Below are 19,959 nucleotides of genomic sequence, written 5' to 3' on the forward strand. Positions count from 1 at the left end.
TGGTGTTTTGATCGAGTAAATAAGGAGAAACTGTTTCCATTGGCGGAAGGGTCGGTGACCAGAGGACACAGAGTGAAGATAATTGGCAAAAGAACCAGAGGGGAGACGAGGAGACTTTTTTTTTACGCAGCGAGTTGTTGTGATCTGGAACGCGCTGCCTGAAAGGGCGGTGGAACAAGATTCAATAGTAACTTTCAAAAGGGAATTGGAGAAATACTGGAAGGGGAGAAAGAGCAGGGGGGAGTGGGACTGATTGAAGAGCTCTTTCAAAGAGCCGGCACGATGGGCCGAATGGCGGCCTCCTGTGCTGTGAGATCCTATTGGGCTGTATTGATTTTATTGATATTGACCGAATCTCTCGTTATTTTCAGGAGCGTTCAAAGCTCTGGAGCAGGAGGATGGCACAGTGGAGATGAATATCGGTGATGTGAGTGTGTTTGTGGGACTGGTCTGACCACTATTCCTCAATGCTACCCCATTGGGGGCGGGGCTGGTAGGACTGGGGAAGGGGGCAGGGATGGAAGCTGAGCCACCAGGGAGGGGGCTTGGGACTTCAGGCAAGACCTGACTCTGGGTGTAGGCCTCAGACAGGCCTGACTCTGGGTGTAGGCCTCAGACAGGCCTGACTGTGGGTGTAGGCCTCAGACAGGACCTGACTCTTGGGTGTAGGCCTCAGACAGGCCTGACTCTGGGTGTAGGCCTCAGGCAGGCCTGACTCTGGGTGTAGGCCTCAGACAGGCCTGACTCTGGGTGTAGGCCTCAGACAGGCCTGACTCTGGGTGTAGGCCTCAGACAGGCCTGACTCTGGGTGTAGGCCTCAGACAGGCCTGACTCTGGGTGTAGGCCTCAGACAGGCCTGACTCTGGGTGTAGGCCTCAGGCAGGCCTGACTCTGGGTGTAGGCCTCAGACAGGCCTGACTCTGGGTGTAGGCCTCAGACAGGCCTGACTCTGGGTGTAGGCCTCAGACAGGCCTGACTCTGGGTGTAGGCCTCAGACAGGCCTGACTGTGGGTGTAGGCCTCAGACAGGCCTGACTCTGGGTGTAGGCCTCAGACAGGCCTGACTGTGGGTGTAGGCCTCAGACAGGCCTGACTCTGGGTGTAGGCCTCAGACAGGCCTGACTCTGGGTGTAGGCCTCAGACAGGCCTGACTCTGGGTGTAGGCCTCAGACAAGCCTGACTCTGGGTGTAGGCCTCAGACAGGCCTGACTCTGGGTGTAGGCCTCAGACAGGCCTGACTCTGGGTGTAGGCCTCAGACAGGCCTGACTCTGGGTGTAGGCCTCAGACAGGCCTGACTGTGGGTGTAGGCCTCAGGCAGGGCCTGACTCTGGGTGTAGGCCTCAGGCAGGGCCTGACTCTGGGTGTAGGCCTCAGGCAGGGCCTGACTGTGGGTGTAGGCCTCAGGCAGGGCCTGACTGTGGGTGTAGGCCTCATGCAGGGCCTGACTGTGGGTGTAGGCCTCAGGCAGGGCCTGACTCTGGGTGTAGGCCTCAGGCAGGGCCTGACTGTGGGTGTAGGCCTCAGGCAGGGCCTGACTGTGGGTGTAGGCCTCATGCAGGGCCTGACTGTGGGTGTAGGCCTCAGGCAGGGCCTGACTCTGGGTGTAGGCCTCAGGCAGGGCCTGACTGTGGGTGTAGGCCTCAGACAGGCCTGACTCTGGGTGTAGGCCTCAGACAGGCCTGACTCTGGGTGTAGGCCTCAGACAGGCCTGACTCTGGGTGTAGGCCTCAGACAGGCCTGACTGTGGGTGTAGGCCTCAGGCAGGGCCTGACTCTGGGTGTAGGCCTCAGGCAGGGCCTGACTCTGGGTGTAGGCCTCAGGCAGGGCCTGACTCTGGGTGTAGGCCTCAGGCAGGGCCTGACTGTGGATGTAGGCCTCATGCAGGGCCTGACTGTGGGTGTAGGCCTCAGGCAGGGCCTGACTGTGGGTGTAGGCCTCAGACAGGCCTGACTGTGGGTGTAGGCCTCAGGCAGGGCCTGACTCTGGGTGTAGGCCTCAGGCAGGGCCTGACTGTGGGTGTAGGCCTCAGGCAGGGCCTGACTGTGGGTGTAGGCCTCAGGCAGGGCCTGACTGTGGGTGTAGGCCTCAGGCAGGGCCTGACTGTGGGTGTAGGCCTCATGCAGGGCCTGACTGTGGGTGTAGGCCTCAGGCAGGGCCTGACTCTGGGTGTAGGCCTCAGGCAGGGCCTGACTGTGGGTGTAGGCCTCAGACAGGGCCTGACGACGACAACAACAACTTGTATTTATATAGCGTCTTTAATGTGGTAAAATGTCCCAAGGCGCTTCACAGGAGCGATTATCAAACAAAATTTGACACCGAGCCACATGAGGAGAAATTAGGGCAGATGACCAAAAGCTTGGTCAAAGAGGTTGGTTTTAAGGAGCGTCTTAAAGGAGGAGAGAGAGGTGGAGAGGTTTAGGGAAGGAATTCCAGAGCTCAGGGCCCAGGCAGCTGAAGGCACGGCCACCAATGGTGGAGCGATTAAAATCGGGGATGCTCAAGAGGGCAGAATTAGAGGAGCGCAGAGATCTCGGGGGGGGGGGGGCGGGAAACGCGGTTGTGGGGCTGGAGGAGGTTACAGAGATAGGGAGGGGCGAGACCATGGAGGGATTTGAAAACGAGGATGAGAATTTTGAAATTGAGGCTTCGTAGGTCAGCGAGCACAGGGGGTGATGGGTGAATGGGACTGGGTGTGAGTTAGGACACGGGGCAGTGAGCACAGGGGGTGATGGGTGAACGGGACTGGGTGTGAGTTAGGACATGGGGCAGTGAGCACAGGGGGTGATGGGTGAACGGGACTGGGTGTGAGTTAGGACACGGGGCAGCGAGCACAGGGGGTGATGGGTGAACGGGACTGGGTGTGAGTTAGGACACGGGGCAGTGAGCACAGGGGGTGATGGGTGAACGGGACTGGGTGCGAGTTAGGACACGGGGCAGTGAGCACAGGGGGTGATGGGTGAACGGGACTGGGTGTGAGTTAGGACACGGGGCAGTGAGCACAGGGGGTGATGGGCGAACGGGACTGGGTGTGAGTTAGGACACGGGGCAGTGAGCACAGGGGGTGATGGGTGAACAGGACTGGGTGCGAGTTAGGACACGGGGCAGTGAGCACAGGGGGTGATGGGTGAACGGGACTGGGTGTGAGTTAGGACACGGGGCAGTGAGCACAGGGGTGAGGGGTGAACGGGACTGGGTGTGAGTTAGGACACGGGGCAGTGAGCACAGGGGGTGATGGGTGAACGGGACTGGGTGTGAGTTAGGACACGGGGCAGTGAGCACAGGGGGTGTTGGGTGAACGGGACTGGGTGTGAGTTAGGACACGGGGCAGTGAGCACAGGGGGTGATGGGTGAACGGGACCGGGTGTGAGTTAGGACACGGGGCAGTGAGCACAGGGGGTGATGGGTGAACGGGACTGGGTGTGAGTTAGGACACGGGGCAGTGAGCACAGGGGGTGATGGGTGAACGGGACTGGGTGTGAGTTAGGACACGGGGCAGTGAGCACAGGGGGTGATGGGTGAATGGGACTGGGTGAGAGTTAGGACACGGGGCAGTGAGCACAGGGGGTGATGGGTGAACGGGACTGGGTGTGAGTTAGGACACGGGGCAGTGAGCACAGGGGGTGATGGGTGAATGGGACTGGGTGTGAGTTAGGACACGGGGCAGTGAGCACAGGGGGTGATGGGTGAACGGGACTGGGTGTGAGTTAGGACACGGGGCAGTGAGCACAGGGGGTGATGGGTGAATGGGACTGGGTGTGAGTTAGGACACGGGGCAGTGAGCACAGGGGGTGATGGGCGAACGGGACTGGGTGTGAGTTAGGACACGGGGCAGTGAGCACAGTGGGTGATGGGTGAACGGGACTGGGTGAGAGTTAGGACACGGGCAGCCGAGTTTTGGATGACCTGAAGTTTACGTAGGGTGGAATGTGGGAGGCCGGCCAGGAGTGCGTTAGAATAGTCAAGTCTAGAGGTAACAAAGGCATTGCTGAGGGTTTCAGCAGCGGATGAGCTGAGGCGGGGCGGAGACGGGCGATGTTACGGAGGTGGAAGTAGACGGTCTTTGTTATGCTGCGGATATGTGGTCAGAAGCTCATTTCAGGGTGAAATTTGACACCATTGTTGTGAACAGTGTGGTTCAGCCTCAGACAGATGTTAGGGAGAGGGATGGAGTCGGTGGATAGGGAACGGAGTTTGTGGCAGGGACCGAAAACAACGGCTTCGGTCTTCCCAAAATTTACTTGGAGAAAATTTCTGCTCATCCAGAACTGGATGTCGGACAAGCAGTCTGACAATTTAGAGACCGTGGAGGGGTCGAGAGAGGTGATAGTGAGGTAGAGCTGTGTGTGGTCAGCGTACATGTGGAAACTGACGCTGAGTTTTTGGATGATGTCACCAAGGGGCAGCCTGTAGATGAGAAATAGGAGGGGGCCAAGGATAGATCCTTGGGGGACACCAGAGGTAACGATGTGGGAGCGGGAAGAGAAGCCATTGCAGGTGATTCTCTGGTTACGATTAGATAGATAAGAATGGAACCAGGCGAGTGCAGTCCCACCCTGCTGGACGATGGTGGCGAGGCGTTGGAGAAGGATGGAGTGGTCAACCGTGTCAAAGGCTGCAGACAGGTCGAGAAAGGATAGTTTACCTTTGTCACAGTCACAAAGGATGTCATTTGTGACTTTGATGAGAGCCGTTTTGGTACTGTGGCAGGGGCGGAAACCTGATTGGAGGGATTCAAACATGGAGGTCCAGGAAAGATGGGCACGGATTTGGGAGCAACAACACGTTCAAGGACTTTGGAGAAGAAAGGGAGGTTGGAGATGGGGTGGTAGTTTGCAAGGACGGAGGGCGGTAGTTTGCAAGGACCATCAATACCCAGACACTCAAGGGGATGCTGTCATCATCACCCCTCAGTCAAGTTTCCGTCAGGGCCATGATGTCGATGTGGTCATCCACAATAAGCTCATGGATGGCAAGGGCCTTGTTTACAAGTGAATGGACGTTCTGGAGAGAGAAGCGGGGAGGGTCGGCGATGGCTGACCCACTGCCAGTGTCCACAGGGTCAGCGCTGGGAGGGGTGAGTTGAATGGGGAGGAGATTGACAAGGTTAGCCCTGAGTGGGTGCACTGGGCAGGAAGGCTAGCGAGAAAGTAGGATGGGACACTTGGGGTTGCTGCTCATGAGGTAGCGACGAGTGTCTCAATGGGCCCTTCAGAGGATACCGAGAGGCTTATCGAAGAGGGAGTCAAGCCCGGGACGGGAGTAGGAGGGTCGAAGCGTGATGAAGGGTTGGGGTAGGGATTTGCGGGGGCAGAGTATCCGAGCGAGGAGAAATGACAGTAGAGAACACTCAAGGAAGGGATGGGAAAGAAAATATGGAAATAGAAGTGATCATCTCAGGTCCGTAGTGGCAGCCTAAATGCGCATGGACACAGGGAAATACTCAGGTTACATAGGCCTGGTTATGGCTGCTGGGTGTAGGCCTCAGACAGGCCTGACTCTGGCTCTCGGCCTCAGACAGGCCTGACTCTGGCTCTCGGCCTCAGACAGGCCTGACTCTGGCTCTCGGCCTCAGACAGGCCTGACTCTGGCTCTCGGCCTCAGACAGGCCTGGCTGGGTGTAAGATTCAGGCCTGTCCCTCTTTCCCCTCTTAACTTCCTCGTGCTCTGTGTAGAAGTCTCCATGTTTTGCTGCTTAGACTCATTGAGTCACTTTTTTATGTATTTACAGTGGCTCAGTCTGACCATGTCTGGCTAGAAACCGATTGGAAGACACTGAGACTGCAAGTGCCTCCCTCCGTCCACTAACCCAACCTGCCTGCGGCCTGTGTGTAGCGTGTTTGATAGAATGGCCCCTGCAGGCAATGAGGAGACAGAGAAACCCGAATGTAACGGAACTATGCAGATACTTTCCTCGGGATTAATACTGTGCATGACCCAGATATCCAGTCTCACCCCTCCCCGCTCCCTCCCTGCTCCCTCCCTGAACCCTCCCCCCTGCTCCCTGGCCCCTCCCTGCTCCCTGGGCCCTCTCCGACCCCTCCCCCCCATCAGACCCAGCCCCCACTCTCCTACCCCCTCCCTCCCTGACCGCCCCCTCCCCGGCCCATCCCCCCCACTCCGACACCCTCCCCTGCTCTGACCCCTGACCCCTCCCATGTTGTGGGGCTCACACTCTGGACATGCACTGATTCTGGGTGAGACGTTGATTATATTCACCGCTCACCCTGTCTCCCTCGAAGCTTCTTTCCTTTATTTAGAGTTTGCTGTTTGACTTTTCTCTACTGATTCAGTGGCTGTGAATTCTTGTAGCTGTGATCACAGTCCAGAGACAGAATTAAATCAATTAATAAATCAATAAAGGACCAATTAGCCCAACAACAACTTCACTCTCTCGTTTAATGCAATTACATCACTGCGTCACCCCGGTGCATTGTGGGTGTCTTCCTGGGCTCAGTGCATTGTGGGAGTGTTGCTGGGCCTGTTGCATTGTGGGAGTGTGCCATGGTCTGGTGCATTGTGGGAGTTTTCCTCCACCTGGTGCATTGTGGGAGTGTTGCTGGGCCTGTTGCATTGTGGGAGTGTGCCATGGTCTGGTGCATTGTGGGAGTTTTCCTCCACCTGGTGCACTGTGGGAGTGTCACTGGACTTCGGTGCATTGTGGGAGTTTCGATAGACCCGGTGCATTGTTGGAGTTTCCCAGGGATCGGAGCACTGGGAGTGTCATAGAAACATAGAAGATAGGAGCAGGAGTAGGCCATTCGGCCCCTCGAGCCTGCTCCGCCATTCAATGAGATCATGGCTGATCATCCAAATTCAGTACCCTGTTCCTGCCTTCTCCCCATATCCCTTGATCCCTTTAGCCTCAAGAAATATATCCAACTCTTTCTTGAATATATTTAATAAGTTGGCTTCAACTGCCTTGTGTGGTAGAGAATTTCACAGGTTCACCACTCTCTGGGTGAAGAAATTCCTCCTCATTTCTGTCCTAAATGGCTTACCCCTTATCCTTAGACTGTGACCCCTCGTTCTGGACTCCCCCGCCATCGGGAACATCCTTCCTGCATCTAGTCTGTCCAGTCCTGTTAGAATTTTATAAGTTTCAATGAGATCCCCTCTCATTCTTCTAAACTCTAGCGAATATAAGCCTAATCGAACCAATCTCTCTTCATACGTCATTCCTGCCATCCCAGGTATCAGTCTGGTGAATCTTCGCTGCACTCTCTCCATGGCAAGAACATCCTTCCTCAGATAAGGTGACCAAAACTGCACACAATACTCAAAGTGTGGTCTCACCAAGGCCCTGTACAACTGCAGCAAGACATCCTTGTTCCTGTACTCGAATCCTCTCGCTATGAAGGCCAACATAACATTTGCCTTCTTAACCGCCTGCTTCACCTGCATGCTTACCTTCAGTGACTGGTGCACAAGGACACCCAGGTCTCGTTGCACTTCCCCTTCTCCCAATCTATTGCCGTTCAGATAATCTGCCTTCATCATAAGAACATAAGAAGTAGGAGCAGGAGTAGGCCATACGGCCCCTCGGGCCTGCTCCGCCATTCAATAGGATCATGGCTGATCCGAATCTAGACTCACGTCCACTTCCCTGCCCTCTCCCCGTAACCCCTAATTCCCTTATCTGCTAGGAAACTGTCTATCTCCATTTTAAATTTATTTAATGTTGCAGCTTCCACAGCTCTCTGGGGTAGCAAATTCCATAGATTCACTACCCTCTGAGTGAAGAAGTTTCTCCTCATCTCAGTTTTGAAAGGGCAGCCCCTTATTCTAAGATTATGCCCCCTAGTTCTAGTTTCACCCATCAGTGGAAACATCCTCTCCACATCCACCCGATCAAGCCCCCTCACAATCTTATATGTTTCGACAAGATCGCCTCTCATTCTTCTGAATTCAAATGAGTAGAGGCCCAACCTACTCAACCTTTCCTCATCCGTCAACCCCCTTGTAAGGTCTGTAGGTTGTGCAGTAAATAACTTCAGAGACTTTAGAAGTACAAACAAAACAGGTCTTTACTATTCAGAGGTCTGGGCGATTTCTGCCCTAGTTAACGTATTCCAACCCTTATATACTGGTGTGGTCACTATCGGTATTACAGTATACATGAGCCAATAAATAGTGCCACCCTAAAGTAGTGCTCTTAAAGGCGAACGGTTACATTCTATAGTTCCCTTAAAGGTAAACGGTTACATACACAACACTCCTCCCTTTCTAGCTTATTACTTACAGAATCCCGTTAAACATACAATCTTCAACTTATATAGACAGTTTGCAGATATACTCTCGATGGAGTCAACGTCATATAACAATTTACAGATATACTCTCGATGGAGTCAACGTCATATAACTTCATGTTTAACATAACATAATAACATATATAACTTCATGTCAAAACAGATCACAGATTCAGTCTCCGTAGGAACAGTTGCAACATACTCTTAGTGGAAACAGTTTACAGGTTCAGTCTCTGTGGAGGTTTCCGGATTCTGTCCGGATAACGCCGCAGTGGTGTCGTCATTCCCAGCGGTCCAGTAGGTGTCTCTGGTAAAGTCGATTCAGCTGGAACAACAGTGTCAGGTTTATCTGATTCTAGTATTACTAGATCAGAAGTAGGTGTTCTGGGTACTTCAGTTTCAACATTACTCGGGTAAGGTGGTGAAGTCGGCTGCTCATTTGTGGCGGACCCTATGATCTGGTCAACATGGCGCCTTATTACCTTGTCCCCAATGTCCACCGTGTACATCAACGGTCCTAGCCTTTTTTTAATAGTTCCAGGCTGCCATTTCTCCGTACGGTAGTCCCGGGCCAAAACTTGTTGCCCCATCTGGAAAGATCTGGTGGCCCTTTCATTCATGCCCTGGAATTGCCGGTTCTCTACGTCCCTTCTTACGTTTGGTTTGAGCAAATCCAGCCGGCATCTTAGGCGTCTATTGCAAAACATCATTGCGGGAGTTTGATTCGTGACCGCATGTGTTGCATTTCGATAGGCCAACAAAATGCTATCCACCTTATGCTGTAAACTTATGTCTTCATTACTCATGGCCTTTATGGCCTTCTTGAAGGTCTGGACAAATCTTTCAGCCAGTCCATTGGAGGCGGGATGGTATGGGGCTGATGTGTAATGTTTAACCCCATTGCTTTTTAGAAATTTCTTAAATTCCTCAGACACAAATTGCGGCCCATTATCGGAACAGACCTGTTCTGGCAGACCATTCCGCGCAAACATTGTCCTTAGCACCGTAATGGTTTTTTTCCGTGGTGGTGGTGGTCATCTTAATTACTTCCGGCCACTTGGAGTGGGCATCTACCGCTATTAAGAACATCGAGTCCATGAAAGGGCCCGCAAAGTCAATGTGTACTCTTTGCCAGGGAGATGAGGGCCACTCCCATGGGTGCAGAGGAGCCTGTGGTGGCGCGTTCTGAACCCTCTGACATCCTAGGCAATTCTTCGTTATCTCCTCTATGTCCCCATCGATGCCTGGCCACCACACAAACGCCCTAGCTAGGTTCTTCATCTTTACGCCCCCCAGGTGTCCTTCGTGCAGCTCCTTGAGTATTTTCTTTTGGAGTTTGGGTGGAATCACCACTCTAGACCCACACATCAGGGTTCCTCGACACACAGACAGTTGTTCTTTCCTCTGTGCGAATGCTTGCAGTGTTGGTTCGCACTGCGCTGGCCATCCCTCCACCGTTAAGTCATAGACTCGTGAAAGAGTCGGGTCATTCCTTGTCTCATTTTCGATCATTGAGTTCGTGATCGGCAAACACTCCACTATTGATGAGTGGAACAACTCTACTGGGTCTACTGTCCTCGCTTCTTCTACCATTGGCAATGGCAAGCGTGATAGCCCATCAGCGTTTCCATGTTGCTTGGACCGTTTGTATTCAATATCATACTGGTGTGCCCCAAGTAAGACTGACCATCTTTGTAGCCTTTGTGCTGTCATGTTGGACACGGCCTTGTTCGGGTTAAATATGGACACCAACGGCTGGTGGTCTGTCAGCAATGTGAACCTCTTACATTGCAAGTAATGGTTGAATTTCTTCACGCCCCACACAAGACTGAGGGCCTCCCTGTCTATCTGGGCGTAATTTCGCTCCGCGGGTGTCAAAGATCGGGACGCAAAAGCCACTGGCCTTTCCGAGCCATTTGGTAGCCTGTGCGAAAGTACTGCTCCAATTCCGTACGGTGAAGCATCACACGCCAGCCGAAGGGGTAATGCTGGGTTGAAATGAGCCAACACTTCTTCAGAGGTAATCAACTCCTTGCTTCTGCGAAAAGCCTTTTTGCACTCCTCACTCCACTTCCATGGTGTCTCCTTTCGCAACAGCTCATTCAGTGGATGCAGCACCGTGGACAAATTTGGTAGGAACTTGTGGTAGTAATTGATTAACCCCAAGAATGATCTTAACTGTGACACGTTCCCTGGAGCGGGAGCCTTCACGACTGCTTCTACTCCGGTGATTTATGTAGTCCCTCGCGGTCAATGATATGACCGCAGTATGAGATTCGTTTTTGGAAAAACTCACACTTATTGCGGTTAACTCTAAGGCCATACTCCTTTAACCTGGTGAGTACCAGTTTCAAATTCGTGAGGTGTTCCTCTTCATCCATTCCCGTGATTAGGATATCATCCAAATAGCACTGCGTGCTTGGAATTCCTTGTAACACCTGTTCCATGGCCCTCTGCCAAATTGCTGGTGCCGAAGCCACTCCAAAGACCAGTCTGTTATAACGGTACAACCCTCTGTGGGTATTGATAGTTAGGTATTGGCGTGACTCTTCCTCAACCTCCATCTGTAAATATGCCTGAGCTAGGTCTATCTTCGTGAAGCGTTTTCCTCCAGCCAACGAAGCGAAAATATCTTCAATCCTTGGCAGCGGGTATTGTACCGACTGAAGCACCGGGTTCACTGTGATCTTGAAATCCCCGCAGATACGGACCTTCCCCGGTCCCCCTGGCTTACTACTTGGTGAGGATTTCATGACGGGTACAATGGCCGTGGCCCACTCACTGTAGTCTACTTTTGACAGAACCCCTGATCGTTCAAGTTCTTCTAGTTCTGCCTCCACTGCTGGTCGTATTGCATACGGTACCGACCTGGCCTTACAAAACTTTGGGCTTGCATGTTCTGCAATCTTGACCTTTGCTTTAATACCTCGTAGCTTTCCCAGTCCTTGCTGGAATACCTCTTTAGCTTCGTCTAATATTCTGGCCAACCGTTCAGGTTTGACGTCCTCTTTTTCGGGCTCCACCGTCATGGTGTTTAGTGCATGCCAATCCATCTTTATTTTCCGGATCCACTCCCGTCCCAGAAGTGGTGGGCCTCCCTCAGACAACACATACAGCTCCAACCGGTGGTGAACTTTATCTTTGTATTTCACCTTGACCTCTATCTTCCCGATGGGGAATACTTTTTGCCCCGTGTATGTCTTCAGTATCAGATCCGCATCCCGTAGTGGAATATGCTTGAAAAACTTTTGATAGTCATGCTTATTCATGACCGTCAACGCCGATCCGGTGTCCACTTCCATTTTTACTGGGACCTTTTCAATCGGTAGCGTTATCCAAATAGTTTGACGGTCGGCTTCATTGCTCACGTTGTGAATTCTTAGACCGTCCAGTCCTCTGCCTTTGGCGTGTGTGTCCGACTTCTGTTCCTTCAGACTCTTCCTATTTGCGTCATGTACCTTTCTGTCCCATTTTTGTGAGGACTCATTATTGTTGCACGTCGTTCCTGACCGGCACACTTTAGCTATGTGCCCGATCTTGCCACATTTCCAGCATTCCTGGTTTTTACCCCAGCATTGCTTTTGGTCGTGTGTTGACTTCCCACAACGATAGCATTTGGTGATATTACCTCGTTTAGGCATCTTCTTCTCTTCTCGAAAACAACACAAGTATTTCTTTACTTATTATTAATTTTTGAAAATTCTTAATAATTTCCAAGATGGCGGTTTCCCGCTTCCGTCTTCTTCTTCTTCAGCGGTTTCCCCGCGAAAATGGCGGCTTTCCCGTGCTTCTCACTCTCCCCGCCCACTTCAATGGCGGTTTTCCCGCGCTTGGCGGTCTTCACCCGGTCCCCCGACGCCGTCTGTCAGCCCGAGTGCGGCCCTTATCTATAATGCGATCGCTGGATCGCGAAGCGGCTGCCGGCCCTTATCTGTAGATGCGATCGCTCTCGCGGCTCTCGGCCCTTATCTGGAGATGCGATCGCTGGCTTGCAACGCCTCCCGCTCGGCTCTGGCTCCCCCGCTCGCGCGGCTCTCGGCTCTGACGCTCCCGCGCCTACTCGCAGGCTCAGCGCTTCGTGGCAGCGGTTGCTGCACGGCTTCTCACACTGCCCGCGGTCCGGCTGTCACCCGACGCCGTTGGACCCGAATGCTTTGCCCTTCTCCTCCAAATACTTCTACCCCGTTTTTTTTATTTATTTGTTTTAATTTTTTTTCCTACTCACAGTCTCTTCGGCCGCCTTGTTTTAGGCTGATTGGCTCGCTCAAGATGTGGTAGCAGGGTAATCTGTGCCTGTTGCTGCCGCAGCTTTGCTGTTAATCTTCCAGCTTCCAGTAAGTACTATACTTTTAGTAGACGGAGCCTCGTGTTTTCTTTTTGAAGCTCTCTGCTACTGGTTAGTCTTGCCGCAGGGTACGATCGGACTCGTCGCCACTGTAAGGTCTGTAGGTTGTGCAGTAAATAACTTCAGAGACTTTAGAAGTACAAACAAAACAGGTCTTTACTATTCAGAGGTCTGGGCGATTTCTGCCCTAGTTAACGTATTCCAACCCTTATATATTGGTGTGGTCACTATTGGTATTACAGTATACATGAGCCAATAAATAGTGCCACCCTAAAGTAGTGCTCTTAAAGGCGAACGGTTACATTCTATAGTTCCCTTAAAGGTAAACGGTTACATACACAACACCCCTCATCTCCGGAATCAACCGAGTGAACCTTCTCTGAACCGCCTCGAGAGCAAGTATATCTTTTCTTAAATATGGAAACCAAAACTGCACGCAGTATTCCAGGTGTGGCCTCACCAATACCCTGTATAACTGAAGCAAGACTTCCCTGTTTTTATACTCCATCCCCCTTGCAATAAAAGCCAGGATTCCATTGGCCTTTCTGATCACCTGCTGCACCTGCATACTAACCTTCTGTGTTTCATGCACCAGGACCCCCAGATCCCTTTGTACTGTAGCACTTTGCAGTTTCTCTCCATTTAGATAATAACTTGCTCTTTGATGTTTTCTGCCAAAGTGCATAACCTCACACTTTCCAACATTATATTGCATCTGCCAAATCTCTGCCCACTCACTTAGCCTGTCTATGTCCTTTTGCAGGTTTTTTATGTCCTCCTCACTCACTGCTTTCCCTCCCATCTTTGTATCGTCGGCAAACTTGGATACGTTGCACTTGGTCCCTTCCTCCAAATCGTTAATATAGATTGTAAAGAGTTGGGGTCCCAGCACTGACCCCTGCGGAACACCACTAGTTACTGATTGCCAGCCCGAGAACGAACCATTTATCCCAACTCTCTTTTCTGTTAGATAATCAATCTTCCACCCATGCCAGTATATTACCCCCAATCCTGTGATTTTTTTATCTTGATCAGCAATCTTTTGTGTGGAACCTTGTCAAATGCCTTTTGGAAGTCCAAATACACTACATCCACTGGTTCCCCTTTATCCACCCTGTATGTTACATCCTCAAAGAATTCGAGCAAATTTGTCAAACATGACTTCCCCTTCGTAAAACCATGCTGACTCTGTCCTATTAAATTATGTTTATCCAAATGCTCTGTTACTGTTTCCTTAATAATGGACTCCAACATTTTGCCAACCACAGATGTTAGGCTAACTGGTCTATAGTTTCCAGCCTTCTCTCTACTGCCCTTTTTAAATAAGGGTGTTACATTAGCAGTTTTCCAATCGGCCGGGACCTTTCCTGAGTCCAGGGAGTTTTGGAAAATAATCACCAATGCATCCACAATCCCTACCGACACTTCTCTCAAGACCCTAGGATGTAAGCCATCAGGTCCAGGGGATTTATCCGCCTTAAGTCCCATTATTTTACCGAGTACTGTTGTGTATGTAATATGTGTGCTACTTTGAACCTATGGAGAGGACTGCACTACTTGTAGGGCGTAGTGATACGCAGTACCACTCCTGGCCATAGGGTATAAATAGTACTGTGGGTACTGATCTCCCCTCAGTTCCCGCCTGTGGGCATGAAGTAAAGACCTACGTGCAGTCCCTACCTCCAACCAGTAAAGACCTGTTTGAGTTATACGTTTAAGTCTTTGTGTTAATTGTTCAATACAATACACATACTTAACACTGGCGACGAGTCAGGTTCTTACCCTGCGGCAGTTGAAGAGAGGTTTCAAACATCACCACCCCACTAGAAGCGACAGGCTTTAGGACTCTGAAGCCTCCATCAGCGACTGAGCACTGGAGTGCAGCAAACATCCTGACAGCTTCCAGCGACTGACAGAAGTCTTTCTGCAGTTTCCTTGTTCAACCTAGGTGGTGGGGTAAGCCGTGCAGTGTTGGCTGCAAAGACAGGGCTGGGGAAGTTGGAGAAGATAAGGGCGATCGCAATCCCTGATAAGAGCCGCGGTGAAACGCGCGAGCGGGTAAGCCAGAGCCCGGGAGGGAGCGAGCAAGCAAGAGCCGCGCGAGCGGGTGAGCCAGAGGCCGGGAGCCGCTTCAAGTGCGAGGCGCAGCGCGGGCCAGCGATCGGAACCAAAGATAAGGGCCGCACGCGGGGGCTGAAGGGAGACGGCGTCGGGGGACGGGTGAAGACCGCCAAGCGCGGGAAAACCGCCATTTTGTGGGCGGAGGACGACGGCAAGAGCGGGAAGCCGCCATCTTTGATAACAAGTAAACAAAATAAAATCTGAGAAATTGCAAATCTACAATGCCTAAACACGGGAATATTAGCACCTTTGAATGTGACCTCGAAGATTGGGCCATATATGTTGAAAGAGTAAAAAATTATTGTAAGGCCAATAAAATTCATGACCAAGATAAAGCTTTAACATTATTAAATTTAATGGGTGCGAAGACATACGGGCAATTGAAACACCTGTTATCACCAGATGAACCGGCGGATAAGACGTTCGATGAGATTGTTACTGTCCTGAAAGATCATCTAAACCCCACGCCGCTGATGCTAGCGGAACGATTTAAATTTTACGACAGAAGGCAGCTACAGCATGAAAGCAATGCTGATTATTTGCTGGAATTGCGTAAATTAGCGAAATATTGCCAGTTTGGAACGGGATTGACAGATGCACTTCGAGACAAATTTGTGTGTGGTTTATTTAAACAGGATACACAAAAGCGACTGCTCGAGGAGAATGAGCTGACGCTTGAGAAGGCGGTCACTATGGCAGCAGCACACGAAGCCGCAGCGAGAGGCACGGCAGTAATGCAGCTACGGTCACCGGAGCTCAGTGCACACAAATTGGGTGTGAGTTCTGGCAAATGTTATCGTTGTGGAAAGACAACGCATGATCAGAACCAGTGTTGGTTTAAAAACCAAGAATGTAGAACTTGTGGTAGGCTTGGACATATAGCTAGAGTATGCAGGTCAGCGAAGAAGACCAGCAACAAGAAGTCACCGCAAGGAAAATACGCAAAGGTACACAAGGTGACCGAACAGGAGTCCGATTCAGACGCTAGCAGTAATGAACTGGCTAGCTTAAGAGTACTCAACGCTGGTAAGGGTGCAGACCTCCAGACAATTTGGGTCACTCTTCAGATAGAAGGAGTCCAAGTAAAACTGGAATTGGACACTGGATCGGCATTGACGGTCATAAATAAGAAAGATTACGGAAAGTTATTCCAACATATTCCCCTACAGGATACGGGGATTATATTGGAAACATACACGGGGCAAAGAGTGTACCCCATCGGGAAAATAGAGGTTGCAGTGGTCCACAAGGGCGAAGACAGTCAAATAATGGACTTATATGTGATATCTGAAGGAGGTTCTCCACTACTAGGACGGGAGTGGATTAGGAAAATGAATATGGACTGGCATTTCCTACAAACAATAACGAGTGAGAACTCGGTGAAGATAGTCGGCCCAGACTCTGGAACGGATGATGGTAAGCCCAACTCAGGTGCAAAAGACAAAGTTTCAGCACAGAATTCCACTGAGCAACAACAACATAGTTTAACTGTGGATTCTGAGTCTCGCAAGTCTACTGATGTGCCCATTTCTGAGGGACACCGGGCTCGAACTCAACTCCATTTCAAACTACAACAGCAATTAGAACAAATGCTTCGCCGTTTTGAGCAAGAGTTGAATGCAACGAAAGAGTTCTTTGATATAGAGTTGGAGAATCTGGAAAGACAACAGAAGCAGCTGATGGAGAAAATGGAGCAGGAGCACACAAAACGTCTGATGTCAGAGGAGTTAACGGTCAGCCAACTCCTGCATATGCTGAAGGACAGGACTCTGAAATGGGAAAAACTTGAACACGAACTTCAATATTCAAACGAAAGGGGTTCGGAGCTCTCAAAGGTTATTGGAAGAGCTGAGGTGGCAACACAGACTGAGATGGCTGCAACAGAGCAGCCCTTGGATGCCAAAAGTACGCTGACTCACGTCAACGTAGAACAACAGACCGCTGAAACAGCTGCTCCGGTAGAGGGATTGAATAGTCCGATCAATCAATCTCCAAAAGAAGTTGAAGTAGTAAAATCTCAAATGAGGTCATTAGTAAACGACTTGCTGAAAGCCCAGAAAAAGCTGGATGAAGAGGTACGCATGAAGAAGTCTCTTCAGGAAAGATGTCTGGACTTGGAACAAAAGCTGGCTAACGCCCAGCTGGGTATGGAGGAAATAGAAGACCCTCTCGCTGGCCTAGATCAGGACGACACCGAATATTACTATGTCCTGTCCTGCCCAACTTGTAACTTCGACTCCCACCATACAGAAATCATGGAGGAGCACCGAAAGTCTACGGAACATCGGGAGAAGGTGGCTCTACTACGGAAAAAGGAGGAACTGCGCATGCAGCTGGCAGCTGACAGTGGAGCCCAGAGAGTCTCCAAGAAGCAGAAAAGGAAAAGTCGAAACAGAAGATGACCCATCTGAACCATTATTACCTCTACCAGATCACACACGTGGTCCCTCCGAACGGAGCCAATTCAGTTCGGAAGTTCAAACTGTTAAATCCATGGAAGGACTATTGAATGAGTCACTCCAGCAACGTGAACCGACTACACCACAGAGATTGAATCTGTGAACTGTTTTCCGCAGAGACTGAATCTGTGATCTGTTTTGACATGAAGTTATCTATGTATCTATGTTATTTTGTTATGTAAACCTGAAGTTATATATGTATATATGTTATTACGTTATGTTAAATGGGGAGATGACTGTAAAGCTAGGAAGGGAGGAATGTTGTGTATGTAATATGTGTGCTACTTTGAACCTATGGACAGGACTGCACTACTTGTAGGGCGTAGTGATACGCAGTACCACTCCTGGCCATAGGGGTATAAATAGTACTGTGGGTACTGATCTCCCCTCAGTTCCCGCCTGTGGGCATGAAGTAAAGACCTACGTGCAGTCCCTACCTCCAACCAGTAAAGACCTGTTTGAGTTATACGTTTAAGTCTTTGTGTTAATTGTTCAATACAATACACATACTTAACAAGTACCATCTCCTTAGTGATTTTAATCGTGTTTAGCTCCTCCCCCCCCCCCCCCCCATAGCCCCCTGTTTGTCCAGTGTTGGGATATTTTTAGTGTCCTCTACTGTAAAGACTGATACAAAATATTTCTTCAGTGTCTTTGCCATCTCCATGCTCCCCACCACTAGTTTCCCGGTCTCATCCTCTAAGGGACCAACGTTCATTTTAGCCACCCTTTTTCTTTTTATATAACTGTAGAAACTCTTGCTATCTGTTTTTATATTTTTTGCTAGTTTACTTTCATCATCTATCTTCTCTTTCTTAATTAATCTTTTAGTTATTGTTTGCTGGCTTTTAAATGCTTCCCAATCTTCTATCCTCCCACTAGATTTGCCTACTTTATATGCCCTTGTTTTCAGTCGGATACTATCCTTTATTACTGATACGCTTATCAATTACTTCATAAAAGGTGATGAGTCGAAGAAGAGATGATGAGTCGAAAGAAGAGATGAATAAGGCTTTTATTAGCTAAGAAGAGACCATGCTTCTTCGTGAGTGACTGAACAAGTCTGAACGAAACCCACACAGTGGTGGGTGGAGTCAGCTGAGGCATGCCTCCATACACAGCGCCACCCAGAGGTGGCAATATACAATACAGTGGTTTACCACATTCACCCCTTGTTTAATGTGAAGTCCGGCGGGGTGAAGGGTACTACAAGTTAAGTCTATCAGGAGGCCTTGTCTGACGTCCTGATCGTCGTGGTGGCGGCGGTGGTGTTGCAGCATCCGACGTCGGGTCTGGTGTCTGGGTGGTTGGCGAAGATTCCTGGGGCTTTGGCATGCCGTCTGCAGGGGTTGGGTTGGGAGGGGTGGTGGGGGATAACAGTGGTAAGGGGGATAACGGTGGTAAGGGGGATAACGGTGGTAATTCAGGGGTACCCGAGGGTGCGAGATCTCGTATGGAGACCGTGTCCTCCCGCCCGTCTGGGTATGTCACCCAGGCATACTGGGGGTTGGCGTGTAGGAGGTGCACCTGCTCGACCAGGGGGTCCGTTTTATGTGTCCTCACGTGCCTCCGCAGTAGGACGGGCCCAGGAGAAGTCAACCATGCCGGTAGCGAGGTTCCCGATGTAGACTTCCGGGGGAAAACGAACATTTTCTCATGAGGGGTCGCATTAGTGGCAGTACAAAGCAGTGACCGAATGGAGTGAAGCGCTGCAGGGAGGACCTCCTGCCAGCGGGAGGTCGGAAGGCCCTTAGATTTTAGTGCTAAGAGGACTGCCTTCCAAACCGTCGCGTTCTCCCTTTCCACCTGGCCGTTCCCCCGGGGGTTGTAACTGGTGGTCCTGCTCGTGGCGATACCTCTTGTTAGCAGGTACTGCCGAAGTTCGTCGCTCATGAACGATGAGCCCCTGTCGCTATGTATATAGCTGGGGAACCCGAACAGAGCGAAGATGTCATTCAGACACTTGATGACCGTGGTACTGGTCATGTCTGGGCAAGGGATGGCAAAGGGGAAACGGGAGTACTCATCAACTATGTTGAGGAAGTACACATTGCGGTCAGCGGAGGGGAGGGGCCCTTTAAAATCGACGCTCAGGCGTTCGAAGGGGCGGGTGGCCTTGATCAGGCTTGCTCTGTCCGGCCTATAGAAGTGCGGTTTGCACTCGGCGCAGATTTGGCAGCTCTTGGTCATGGTCCTGACCTCCTCGATGGAGTAGGGCAGGTTACGGGATTTGATAAAATGGAAAAACCTGGTGACCCCCGGGTGGCAGAGGTCATTGTGGAGGGACTGCAGCCTATCACTCTGCGCGTTGGCGCATGTACCACGTGATAGGGCATCTGGGGGCTCATTGAGTTTCCCTGGCCGATACAAGATATCATAATTGTAGGTGGAGAGTTCGATTCTCCACCTCAAGATCTTGTCGTTCTTGATTTTACCCCTCTGCTTATTATTAAACATAAAAGCTACTGAACGCTGGTCAGTGAGCAGGGTAAATCGTTTCCCGGCCAGGTAATGCCTCCAGTGACGCACCGCTTCTACAATAGCCTGGGCCTCCTTTTCGACGGAGGAGTGTCTCGTCTCGGGGCCCTGGAGGGTCCTTGAGAAAAAGGCCACGGGTCTGCCCGCCTGGTTAAGGGTCGCGGCTGGGGCGAAGTCGGAGGCATCGCTCTCCACTTGGAAGGGGATGGACTCATCCACCGCGTGCATTGCGGCCTTCGCGATATCGTTCTTGATAAGAGTGAAGGCTGCACACGCCTCTGGTGTCAGGGGGAAGGAGGTGGCTTTGATG

The 19,959-nt window shown here is 51.0% G+C and overlaps 1 long non-coding RNA gene across 1 annotated transcript; it reads left to right on the forward strand.

Moving 5' to 3' along the window:
- The first annotated feature begins 7 nt into the window (after positions 1–7).
- Positions 8–6,381, forward strand: LOC147113212 (uncharacterized). Its single transcript, XR_015079639.1, has 2 exons — positions 8–427; positions 5,729–6,381. It is a non-coding gene; the product is annotated as an uncharacterized LOC147113212 (long non-coding RNA).
- The last annotated feature ends 13,578 nt before the right edge of the window (positions 6,382–19,959 follow it).

This window comes from Somniosus microcephalus, chromosome 9 (assembly GCF_052327205.1).
Source record: "Somniosus microcephalus isolate GS21.2 chromosome 9, FLI_Smic_1.0, whole genome shotgun sequence".
NCBI classification, from domain to species: domain Eukaryota; kingdom Metazoa; phylum Chordata; class Chondrichthyes; order Squaliformes; family Somniosidae; genus Somniosus; species Somniosus microcephalus.